The sequence below is a fragment of the Triticum aestivum genome, chromosome 4B (genome assembly GCF_018294505.1).
Source record: "Triticum aestivum cultivar Chinese Spring chromosome 4B, IWGSC CS RefSeq v2.1, whole genome shotgun sequence".
Taxonomy (NCBI): domain Eukaryota; kingdom Viridiplantae; phylum Streptophyta; class Magnoliopsida; order Poales; family Poaceae; genus Triticum; species Triticum aestivum.
The window spans coordinates 405,648,869-405,662,669 of record NC_057804.1 but is presented as its reverse complement, the minus strand read 5'-3'; positions in this window follow the sequence as shown (position 1 = coordinate 405,662,669).

Genomic DNA, 13,801 nt, shown 5'->3' with positions numbered 1-13,801 from the left:
TGAACGGCCGCCCACGGAACAATGTGAGGCTCTGCATACAAGTTAAACAAAGAAGGAGCAGGCAAAGTAATAGTCTCAGGGTGATGTTTATCAAAGTATAATTTATATTTGAGCTCTCCATCGCGACTCTTAACAAGAAAATCATGCGCTATCATACTCTTGTAATCTAGATAAGCACGGGGCAGCGCTGTTTCTTCTTTCTTCACATGCCTAATAGGTATTTCAAAATATTCAGCTAGGCGCGAAGCATAAATGCCTCCAAAGATGGGGCCCTTAGTATGGTTCATACTTAACCATCTAGCAACAATTCCACCCATACTAACAGAGTTATTGCGGTATAAACCATGGAACAAAATAATAATATCAGGAATACTAAGGTTCCTACAGTTCCCGCGACCAATCAAGCAACGACTAGCAAATAAGGCAAAGTAGCGTAAAACAGGAAAATGTATGCTAGTAATTCTTGCATCAGAAACCTTCCTGGTTTCTCCCACAGTGATAGTGTTAATAAAAGCTTCTACTTCATTACGGTGTGGTTCATCTAAAGAACCCTCGAAAGGTATTTTGCAAACCTCGCAGAATTCAGCTAATGTCATCTCTTTAACAACATCATATAAATGAAACTCTACTGTTGGAGGTGATTTCTTAGGGAAAAAGTAGAAGTTTTGCACAAAAGTATTTGTGAGTAAGAGATACTGATGACGTTGGTCGCGGAGGAAGTTGGTGAGGCCGGCGTTCTCAATTAATAAATAGAAATCTCATAAATCCCGGCTCTCCTCAAGAAGTCATCGGAAGGCCATTCACATGGCCGGACCTCCGCGGTGCGAGGCAAATTAAATTTGGGCTTCTCCTCTTCTTCCTTTTGTTTTTCCTTAGAGCTTCGGCTCGACGAGCCCCTCAAAAGTCTCTTCATTATTTCTGAAACAATCTGAAATTTTTAGTAACTTCAAATAAAAGTGAACCAACTTCAATAAAACTGATAGCAACTACTCCATACAAGTGCCTAGAGCATATATCAAGCATTAGAACTACTTGGAACCATATAAATTTGACATTCAAGCTCAAGAACATGGTCACCTATGCAGCACAAATTTGCAATGAATAAAGCACTAGAACAAAAACTAATTGGACCAATGGAGGAGTCACATACCAAGGAACAATCTCCCCAAGCAGTTTTGCGAGAGGTGCTTTGAGCAAGGAGATCGAAAATCACAGCAACGGGGGCTGGAACTCGTGCTTGAGTTGGTTTTTCGTGTTTGTGTGAGGCAGAGGAAGAAGATGGGTGCAGGAATAAGTGGAGGAGGGCCACCGTGGGCCCACGAGGCAGGGGGCGCGCCCAGGGGGGTAGGGTGCGCCCTCCACCCTCGTGGCCAGGTGGCAGCTCCCCCCGTGGTAATTTTGCACAGTAAATTCTCAAATATTCCCGAAAAAATCATATTAAATTGGCATGGCATTCTGAGGACTTTTATTTTCGGGATATTTTTATATTGCACGGATAAGTCAGGAAACAGACAGAAAATATTATTTTACTTTATTTCTACTAAATAACAGAAAATATAAAGAGGTTGTGCTTCTAGTTTCATCCATCTCGTGATCATCAAAATGAACCCACTAACAAGGTTGATCAAGTCTTGTTAACAAACTCATTCCGAATAATCCCGGAACTGGAGAAATTTCGAATGACACTAAGTTACCTAACGGGGATGTGAAAATCGCCAACAATAAGAATATCATACTTTTCTTGACAGTAGGGAGAGGAAATTCAAAACCTCCAAATATAATCGATGGAACTTTTCCAATAGAGTTGATACTATAAACTTGAGGTTGTTTCCTCGGAAAGTGTACTGTATGCTCATTACCATTAACATGAAAAGTAACATTGCCTTTGTTGCAATCAATAACAGCCCCTGCAGTATTAAGGAAAGGTCTTCCAAGAATAATAGACATACTATCGTCCTCGGGAATATCAAGAATAACAAAGTCCGTTAAAATAGTAACGTTGCAACCACAACAGGCACATCCTCACAAATACCGACAGGTATAGCAGTTGATTTATCAGCCATTTGCAAAGATATTTCAGTAGGTGTCAACTTATTCAAGTCAAGTCTACGATATAAAGAGAGAGGCATAACACTAACACCGGCTCCAAGATCACATAAAGCAGTTTTAACATAATTTCTCTTAATGGAGCATGGTATAGTAGGTACTCCTGGATCTCCAAGTTTCTTTGGTATTCCACCCTTAAAAGTATAATTAGCAAGCATGGTGGAAATTTCAGCTTCAGGTATCTTTCTTTTATTAGTAATGATATCCTTCATGTACTTAGCATAAGGATTTGTTTTGAGCACATCAGTTAATCGCATACGCAAAAAGATGGGTCTAATCATTTCAGCAAAGCGCTCAAAATCGTCATAATCCTTTTTCTTGGATGGTTTCAGAGGAAAAGGCATGGGTTTCTGAACCCATGGTTCTCTTTCTTTACCATGTTTCCTAGCAACGAAATCTCTTTTATCATAACTTTGATTCCTTGATTGTGGGTTATCAAGATCAACAGCAGGTTCAACTTCTACATCATTATCATTACTAGGTTGAGCATCAACATGAACATTATCATTAACATTATCACTAGGTTCATGTTCATCACCTGATTGTGTTTCAGCATCAGACATAGAGATATCATTTGGATTATCAGGTGGTTCAGCAATAGGTTCACTAGAAGTTTGCACAGTCCTATCATTTTTCTTTTTCTTCCTCTTAGAAGAACTAGGCATATCAATATTATTTCTCTGAGAATCTTGCTCGATTCTCTTAGGGTGGCCTTCAGGATACAAAGGTTCCTGAGTCATTCTACCAGTTCTAGTAGCCACTCTAACAGCATAATCATTTTTCTTACTATTCATTTCATCAAGCACTTCTTTCTGAGCTTTAAGTACTTGTTCTACTTGAGTGGTAACCATAGAAGCATGTTTGCTAACAAGTTTAAGTTCACCTCTAATATCAGCCATATAATCACTCAAGCGTTTAATCATAAAGGTATTCTGTTTTAATTGTCTACCAAAATAAGCATTAAAGTCATCTTGCTTAAACATAAAGTCATCAAACTCATCCAAGCACTGACTAGCAATTTTAGTAGGAGGGACTTCAGCTTTATCATATCTATAGAGAGAATTTACCTTTACTACCTGTGTCGGGATATCGGGAGGTTCTTCAGTAAATAAGTAATTGAGATCATATACTTCTTCAACAGGCGGTAAATTAAGACCATGTATTTCTTCAATAGGAGGTAAATTCTTAACATCTTCAGCTTTAATACCTTTTTCTTTCATAGATTTCTTTGCCTCTTGCATATCTTCGGGACTGAGAAATAGAACACCTCTCTTCTTCGGAGTTGGTTTAGGAATAGGCTCAGTAATTGGCTCAGGAGCTGGCTCAGGAGTTGGCTCAGGAGGTGCCCAATTATTTTCATTTGCCAACATATTATTCAATAGAATTTCAGCGTCATCCGGTGTTCTTTCCCTGAAAAGAGAACCAGCACAACTATCCAGGTAATCTCTGGAAGCATCAGTTAGTCCATTATAAAAGATATCAAATATTTCAGGTTTCTTAAGAGGATGATCAGGCAAAGCATTAAGTAACTTGAGAAGCCTCCCCCAAGCTTGTGGGAGACTCTCTTCTTCAATTTGCACAAAATTGTATATTTCCCTCAAAGCAGCTTGTTTCTTATGAGCAGGAAAATATTTAGCAGAGAAGTAATAAATCATATCCTGGGGACTTTGCACACAACCAGGATCAAGAGAATTAAACCATTTCTTAGCATCACCCTTTAATGAGAACGGAAATATTTTGAGTAAATAAAGGTGGCGCGATCTCAGATTATTAGTAAACAGGGCAGCTATATCATCTAACTTACGAAGATGTGCCACAACAGTTTCAGATTCATAGCCATAAAAAGGATCAGATTCAACCAAAGTAATTATATCTGGTTTGACAGAAATATCATAATAATCATAATCAGGAACACAGATAGGTGAAGTTGCAAAAGCAGGGTCGGGTCTCATCCTACCTCTAAAAGATTCTTTACTCCACTTAATTAGCAACCTCTTACGTTCAAGACTATCCTGGCAAGCAAGAACAGCTTGAAAAGATTCAGCACTAAAAAGATAACCCTCAGGAATAGCAGGCATAGGTTCATCATCACTAACATCATCGTGTCCAGGTTCAATAATTTCTCTTTCTCTAGACCTAGCAATTTGCTCATCAAGAAATTCACCGAGTGGCACAGTAGTATCAAGCATAGAAGTAGTTTCATCATAAGTATCATGCGTAGCAGAAGTGGCATCATCAATAACATGCGACATAGCAGAATCAATAGCAACAGTAGGTTTAGGTGTCGCAAACTTACTCATAACAGAAGGAGAATCTAGTGCAAGGCTAGATGGCAGTTCCTTACCTCCCCTCGTAGTTGAGGGCAAAATAGTAGTTCGATCATCTTTCAAGTTCTTCATAGTGTCCAGCAGATATAAATCCCAAGTGACTCAAAGAATAGAGCTATGCTCCCCGGCAACGGCGCCAGAAAAAGGTCTTGATAACCCACAAGTATAGGGGGTCGCAACAGTTTTCGACGGTAGAGTATTCAACCCAAATTTATTGATTCGACACAAGGGGAGCCAAAGAATATTCTCAAGTATTAGCAGCTGAGTTGTCAATTCAACCACACCTGGAAACTTAGTATCTGCAGCAAAGTGTTTAGTAGCAAAGTAATATGATAGTGGTGGTAACGGTAACAAAGTAAAGACAGCAAAAGTAATGTTTTTGGTATTTTGTAGTGATTGTAACAGTAGCAACGGAAAAGTAAATAAGCCTAAACCAGTATATGGAAAACTCGTAGGCACCGGATCAACGATGGATAATTATGCCGGATGCGGTTCGTCATGTAACAGTTACAACATAGGGTGACACAGAACTAGCTCCAGTTCATCAATGTAATGTAGGCATGTATTCCGTATATAGTCATACGTGCTTATGGAAAAGAACTTGCATGACATCTTTTGTCCTACCCTCCCGTGGCAGCGGGGTCCTATTGGAAACTAAGGGATATTAAGGCCTCCTTTTAATAGAGAACCGGAACAAAGCATTAGCACATAGTGAATACATGAACTCCTCAAACTATGGTCATCACCGGGAGTGGTCCCGATTATTGTCACTTCGGGGTTGCCGGATCATAACACATAGTAGGTGACTATAGACTTGCAAGATAGGATCAAGAACACACATATATTCATGAAAACATAATAGGTTCAGATCTGAAATCATGGCACTCGGGCCCTAGTGACAAGCATTAAGCATAGCAAAGTCATAGCAACATCAATCTCAGAACATAATGGATACTAGGGATCAAACCCTAACAAAACTAACTCGATTACATGATAAATCTCATCCAACCCATCACCGTCCAGCAAGCCTACGATGCAATTACTCACGCACGGCGGTGAGCATCATGAAATTGGTGATGGAGGATAGTTGATGATGACGACGGCGACGAATCCCCCTCTCCGGAGCCCCGAACGGACTCCAGATCAGCCCTCCCGAGAGAGATTAGGGCTTGGCGGCGGCTCCGTATCATAAAACGCGATGAAACTTTCTCTCTGATTTTTTTCTCCCCGAAAGCCAATATATGGAGTTGGAGTTGGCGTCGGAGGGCCACCAGGGGGCCCACGAGGTAGGGGGGCGCGCCCAGGGGGGAGGGGCGCGCCCCCACCCTCGTGGACAGTGTGTGGGCCCCTGGTCTTCATCTTTGGCGAGGATTTTTTATTATTTATTCTAAGATATTCCATGGAGTTTCAGGTCATTCCGAGAACTTTTGTTTTCTGCATATAAAACAACACCATGGCAATTTTGCTGAAAACAGCGTCAGTCCGGGTTAGTTCCATTCAAATCATACAAGTTAGAGTCCAAAACAAGGGCAAAAGTGTTTGGAAAAGTAGATACGACGGAGACGTATCATTGTACAAATCCAAGAATAAGTACAAGTGAGGAATCTAACTTGTAAAGAAGCATAAGTGAATAGACTAGGCAGAGTATGAGATGCAGAATGAGATAGATTCAAGTCTGGAGATCTAGAAACCACTTTTGGTAAAGATGGATGAATCTATCAGATCAAAAAGACGGTAAAAAGGGAAATTTAATTACCACACGAAGAACTGCTAGATGGAGCGAAGGTGGAGGCTGAGTAGTTCGATCTCCCATGACCTAACTTGGCGACGAAAGACACCTACAGCGACAGTGGAGAGGACAAGGTCCGTGGCCGGCGTGAGGACGGCGTCGAAGAAGTCACGGCAGCTAAGCGCTTCGTCGTCGGCATCGTTGAGAGCTAGCGGAGGCGCTAGGGTTTGCGAGAGGTGGTGAGGAGGAAGAAGAATTTTTGACTGATACGTGACGGGTATTTATAAGGAAAGAGACGGCACAACACAATTACGCAGGTGCCCCTGGCGGTTCACATCTGTCAGACACGTGGCAAGCATGCAACACCTTGGGAGTTGTTCCATGTTCCCACACACGCCTAGATTGTCGGGGTGGTCATTCCGAATTCTCCGGGTTTCAGGCAAATAGGATATTATAGCATTAAAAACAAATATAAATGTTTGTCAGATTGACTTCAGCTGGCAAGGTCTCAGTGAAGACAATCGACAGTTTTCAATAGAATGCATATGACTTGGACAGATAGAGTTGAGGTAGAAGCATAGAAAGGTTAGGGTCCGATCACATTCACTTAGTTCAAAAGATTCAACACGAAGCCATAGCTATAAGTGAATGTTGTAGGGGACAGAACACAAATAAATATATATATATATAGCTAGTATAATGCCAAATCAACCAATTGAAGATAAACTTAAATATAAGCCAAGGAAGAATATGAATCCAATATGAAAACTATGCAAACATAACGCCAAGAGAAACACTTCAAACAAAAGTTTGGTGGTGGCGTTACCCACCGTATAGGAAGTATTAGACCCAGACACGGCGCACAATTATCGTGGCGCTCCAAAGTCAAACTCCACATTAATGTATTCACACTTACAGTGTATGTCTTCATTGATTGAAGATATATATTACTTCGTGTGTTGCACATCTAAGTCATCAAAATGCATAAGTGTTAGGATGTGTGCCTAATCATAGGACATTTGAGGATTCCAAGATATTTAGCTCACACCGCAACTTGCAAAACCTTTTCTCATCCAAGGGCTTTGTGAAGATATCAGCCAACTGCTCTTCTGTCTTGACATGAATGATATCAATATCTTCCTTCATAACATGATCTCTAAGAAAGTGATGACGAATTTCAATGTGCTTTGTATTCGAGTGCTGAACTGGGTTGTTGGCAATCTTGATGGCACTCTCATTATCGCAGTAGAGAGGCACATTCTTCAGATGGATACCATAGTCCTTGAGAGTTTGATTCATCCAGAGAAGTTGAGCACAGCAAGATCCAGCGGCAATGTATTCAGATTCAGTAGTGGAGAGAGATACACAGTTCTGCTTCTTTGAAGACCAACAAACAAGGGATCGTCCCAGAAAGTGACATGTGCTTGATGTGGACTTGCGATCAACCTTGTCACCAGCATAATCAGCATATGAGAATCCAACTAGATCAAACTCTGAGCCCTTTGGATACCATAATCCAAGTGTTGGGGTGTAAGCCAACTATCGAAGAATTCGCTTCACAGCTAAGTGATGCGATTCCTTTGGTGCCGCTTGGAACCGGGCACACGTGCAAACACTAAGCATTATATCTGGCCTAAATGCACATAAGTAAAGCAAAGAACCAATCATGGAGCGGTATACCTTTTGATCGAACTTTTTACAATTGTTGCCGGGACCCAGATGACTTTTGGTTGGCATTGGCGTCGTGTATCCTTTGCAGTGTTGCATTCCAAACTTCTTCAGGCAATCTTTGAGATATTTTTCTTGAGATATGAAGATGTCGTTGCGTTGTTGACGGATTTGGAGACCCAGAAGAACTTCAGCTCACCCATCATGGACATTTGATATTGCTCTTGCATCATGTGACCAAATTCATCACTGTATTTCTTGTTGGTGCAGCCGAAGATAATGTCATCCACATAGATTTGGCACACAAACAGTTCACCATCATATGTCTTTGTGAAGAGTGTAGGATCTAGTGAACCAGGTTTGAAGCCTTTGCTCTTCAGGAAGTCTTTGAGCGTGTCATACCAAGCACGAGGGGCTTGTTTGAGGCCATACAGTGCCTTGTTGAGCTTGCATACCATATCAGGATGTTTTGGATCTTCAAAGCCGGGAGGTTGTGCGACATACACTTCTTCTTCTATCTTTCCATTGAGAAAGGCGCTCTTCACATCCATTTGATACAGAAGGATATTGTGATGATTTACATAGGCTAGCAGTATGCGAATGGCTTCAAGTCTTGCCACCGGAGCAAATGTTTCATCGAAGTCAACTCCTTCCACTTGAGTGTAACCTTGCGCAACGAGACGAGCCTTGTTTCGGACCACTTGAACATGCTCATCTTGCTTGTTGCGATATATCCATTTGGTGCCAATGATATTGTGCTTCCGAGGATCAGGACACTTGACCAATTCCCACACATTATTCAGCTCAAACTGTTGAAGCTCTTCTTGCATAGCTTGAATCCATTCAGGTTCCATGAAGGCTTCATCAACTTTCTTGGGTTCAGAGCTTGAGACAAATGCAAAATACCCACAGAAGTTGGTTAGTTGTGTTGCTCTTTGAGTTCCTTTTGAACAAGTGAGTGGACCAGGTGCATTCAAGTTGTCAATTATCTTCTCAATCTGAACTTCATTTGCAACACGAGGATGAGCAGGACGAAGATTTTGCTCTTGCTGATCAATGTCATCATTTGCGGGATCGTCTTCAGGCTGAGCATTGTCTTAATGTTGATTAGGTGTAGAAATGACAAGTTCCTCTTCAGATTGATTCTCAGAGGGTATGATGTCTCCAATTCCCATCTGCTTGATAGATTCACTTGGAGGTGCTTCATCTAGCACATTTGGCAGGTGCTCTCTTTGCGAGCCGTTAGTCTCATCGAACCGCACATCAACAGTTTCAACCACTTTATAGTGAAAGAGGTTGAAGACTCTGTATGAGTGCGAATCCTTTCCATAACCAAGCATAAAATCTTCATGTGCTTTCGGTGCAAATTTTGAAGTGTGATGTGGATCCTTGATCCAGCACCTAGCACCAAATACTCTGAAGTAGCTTACATTTGGCTTCTTACCAGTTAGGAGCTCATAGGATGTTTTCTTCAGAAGCTTGTGAAGATAAACACGGATGATGATGTGGCAACCAGTGTCAATAGCTTCAGGCCAGAACTTCCGTGGAGTCTTGTACTCATCAAGCATCGTTCGGGCCATCTCAATGAGAGTTCTGTTCTTGCGCTCGGTGATGCCATTCTGCTGAGGTGTATAAGGAGAAGAGAACTCATGTGTGATACCAAGTGTATCCAGATAGAGGTCGAGGCCAGTGTTCTTGAACTCAGTGTCGTTGTTGCTTCTAATGTGCTTGATCTTGACGCCATAGTTCATCATGGCACGACTGGCAAACCGTCTGAAGACATCCTGCACTTCAATCTTGTAAAGGATTATATGCACCCAAGTATATCTAGAGTAATCATCAACAATTACGAAGCCATAGAGGCAAGCAGTAGCAGTGAGAGTAGAGTAGTGAGTAGGGCCGAATAGATCCATGTGAAGCAGCTCGAAGGGTTGAGATGTAGTCATGATTGTCTTCGAGGGATGCTTGGCCCTAGTCATCTTTCCAGCTTCGTAGGCGCCACATAGATGGTCCTTCTTGAACTTGACGCCTTCGATGCCCACTACATGCTTCTTCTTCGCGAGAGTGTGCAAGTTCTTCATGCCAGCATGTCCTAGCCTTCGATGCCAGAGCCAGCATTCTGAAGCCTTTGCTAGAAGACATACGGCCATATGTGGTCCTGCTGAGAAATCTACCATATATAGATCGTCTTTCCGATACCCTTCAAAGACTAGAGACTTGTCAGATTCCATTAGTACAAGGCATCGATATTTTCCATATAGCACAATCATGTTTAAGTCACAAAGCATTGAGACAGACATTAAGTTGAAACCAAGGGATTCAACAAGCATCACTTTATCCATGTGCTGATCCCTTGATATTGCAACTCTGCCTAGACCCAATACCTTGCTTTTACCAGTGTCAGCAAATGTGATGTGACTTTTGTCTAATGAACGTAGCGTTGAATCCATCAGAAGACTTCGATCGCCCGTCATGTGGTTAGTGCATCCATTGTCCATAATCCATTCTGAAGTACGAGGTGTCGTAGCTTACAGTGCAGTTTGGGGGATAGGCTTCACCAAGCGAGTTGTGAAGCATAAACATTTGACGAACAAGTGGAACATGAAAATTCAGATCTTGGTTAGGGTAGATAGGGTGAGTGTCAAGGAATCCTGGAATGAAATTAGTAAGACCATTAGGGCATTTTATCTTGCGCCCTACAAGATGTTTAAGGTCCCCGGCATTAGTTTTGGGCGCCTTTGATTTCCGGCTGGAGACCTTTCCCTGCAAAAGAGAGTTAAGTTTTTTAACCACCCACATTTCCAGGGGTGGCTTAGAAGCAATGAGTCTAAGTGCATCATCTGAGAATTTAGGTTTTGGAGCCCTAGTAAATAGCCTTGCAGGAGGTGAATAATACTCATAGGAATATGCAGAAAAGTTCTTTGTTCTATGAACATAGCGGTTTGAGGAAACACACTCATATTCATGGGTCAGAGTATAATTTTCCTGCAAAACATTGACGTTAGGGTGACTCAGATGAGTCCTCGGTCTATATGAAGCTTTTGGACCATATAAAGCCTTTGGTATGGGATTTGTCTTCTTCACAGGTGGTGTATGATGACATTCACTGGAAGATTCTCAAGACAACTTTTGGGAACCCATATCTTCTTCATAGGTGGCCTATTCCTGCAGTTATTACCAATATACCTGGCAAACACTTCACCATTCTGATTCTTAAGCAGTTTATAGTTTGCATCAAAGGATTCATCAATGATAATGGGATTAGCACAAGTGAAACCAGACAAGGTGGATGGATCTACTGGAGGTTCCTTTGCAGCAACCCATGTGGTTTTGGGGTACTGCTCAGGCTTCCAGTACAACCCATCAACATTCATTTTCCTCTCGAAGCCAACACCCTCTTTCCTAGGGTTTCGGTTCAGAATCTGCTTTTAGAGGACATCACATAATGTCTGATGCCCTTTGAGACTTTTGTACATCCCTGTCTCAAGCAGTGTCTTCAACCTGGCATTCTCATCAGCAATAGTAGTGGTATCCTCAGCAGAGGGGTTACTTACCACATCAACAGTTGAAGATATTGCAACAGTAGCAGAAGTAGAACATTCAGCAACAGAAGCAGTGTTATCATGCTCAATGCATTTTAGGCATGGTGGTTCAAAACCTTCCTGAGCGGGACTGATCTGTTGAGTGCGAAGTGACTCATTCTCCTTTTGAAGATCTTCATGATCCGATCTCAATTTCTCAAGTTCCTGCTTCCTTTGAAGATAATCATAGGAAAGCTTTTCATGAGAAGTTGTGAGCAATTCATGTCGACCTTCAAGCTCCTGGTACTTAACATGAAGATTTTTTATGTCTTCAATTAAGGACTGAGACTTGGTCATTTCCGCGTCCAACAGGTCATCGCTTTTGTCTAACAATTTTTGAGTATGTTCCATAGCTTTTTGTTGTTCAGTTGCAATTTTAGCAAGTGTTTTGTAGCCAGGTTTGGATTCACCATCAGAGTCATTGTCGGTGTCAAAACCGGCGGATCTCGGGTAGGGGATCCCGAACTGTGCGTCTAGGCGGATGGTAATAGGAGACAAGGGACACGATGTTTTTACCCAGGTTCGGGCCCTCTCGATGGAGGTAAAACCCTACTCCTGCTTGATTGATATTGATGATATGGGTAGTACAAGAGTGGATCTACCACGAGATCAAGGAGGCTAAACCCTAGAAGCTAGCCTATGGTATGATTGTTGTTCGTCCTATGGACTAAAACCCTCCGGTTTATATAGACACCGGAGAGGGCTAGGGTTACACAGAGTCGGTTACAATGGTAGGAGATCTACATATCCGTATTGCCAAGCTTGCCTTCCACGCCAAGGAAAGTCCCATCCGGACACGGGACGAAGTCTTCAATCTTGTATCTTCATAGTCTTGGAGTCCGGCCGATGATGATAGTTCGCCTATCCGGACACCCCCTAGTCCAGGACTCCCTCAGTAGCCCCTGAACCAGGCTTCAATGACGACGAGTCCGGCGCGCATATTGTCTTCGGCATTGCAAGGCGGGTTCCTCCTCCGAATAATTCATAGAAGATTGTGAACACCAGGATAGTGTCCGGCTCTGTAAAATAAATTCCACATACCACCGTAGAGAGAATAATATTTACACAAGTTCAATCTACTGACGTATTTTGTGGCGTGACATCACACCACCACCAAGCCTTTACTTGAATCATTTTTATTATACCACCTCAGCGAGTTTAGCGAAGCGGTTTCCTTGGCACGTCTTGTCGAAGCAGAGATCGTGTTCCCCTTATTCCGGGATTCCCATCAATACGGACATGGGTAACCCAAACGCGCCATTGATTGCGGCGCTTGGGAGATAAGCAAGTTTTACCAGGCTAGTAGGGACGCATAGTTTCATCCGCCCATATATAAGGGGATAAGGATCCACCTCCTTTACCTACGCCTTCTTCCTCCTTTGCTTATCCATCTCCGCGCACTCGAGCTCCAGCGCCCAAGTCCGCACATCTCACCTCGACCCTTTCCAGCCATGTCCGGAGCAGGAGGCAAGTGGATGGCCTCCTCCGTTACGGAGGGGCATATCGAGAAGCTGCGCAGCGCTGGATACCTGTCCAGCAACATCGCGCACCGGCTGCCCGACGAGGGGCAGCTCATCCCCACCCCCAGGCCCCATGAGAGGGTCGTATTCCTTCCACACTTCCTCTGCGGACTGGGCTTCCCACTCCACCCCTTTGTCCGGGGGCTCATGTACTACTACGGCCTGGATTTCCACGATCTGGCCCCAAATTTCATCCTCAATATCTCGGCGTTTATCGTCGTGTGCGAGGCCTTCCTCTGCATCCATCCCCACTTCGACTTGTGGCTAAAGACCTTCAATGTCAAGCCGAAGGTTGTGAAGGGCAGCCAAGCAGAGTCCGGTGGCGCCATGGTGGGCAAAAATGCCCAACGTCACTTGGCTCGAGGGTGCCTTCGTGGAATCTGTCAAAGGGTGGCAATCGGGGTGGTTCTACATCACCGAGCCGTGTGACCCTAAATGGGCAGCGGCCTCCGAGTTCAGATCTGGCATCCCCATGCAGCTCACCTCCTGGAAAGAGAAGGGCTTGCTTTGGGGTAGTTCGGAGTTGCTGACCGGACTCCAGTCCTGTCTCCAGACCCTGGTGAACAAGAAGCTTAAGCTTGTCAACATGATCCAGGTCATGCTCGTCCACCGGATTCTCCCCTGCCAGCAACGGGACTTCAATTTGTGGGAGTTTGATCCGGCACAGCACCGGACCTTGAGCAGGCTCTTCGACACTACGTACGAAGCTGCCTGGAGGGTGCTGTTCAAGGGCGCCGAAGCTCCCGCATCCGCTACCGAAGATCGCGGATTCAGCACGCAGCGCCCGGCCGGCGAGGTAAGCTATGTTATCCTTTACGGGACACTCATTTTTTTCATAGTTTGACTCTATGTGGGATCTAAACTCCCAAT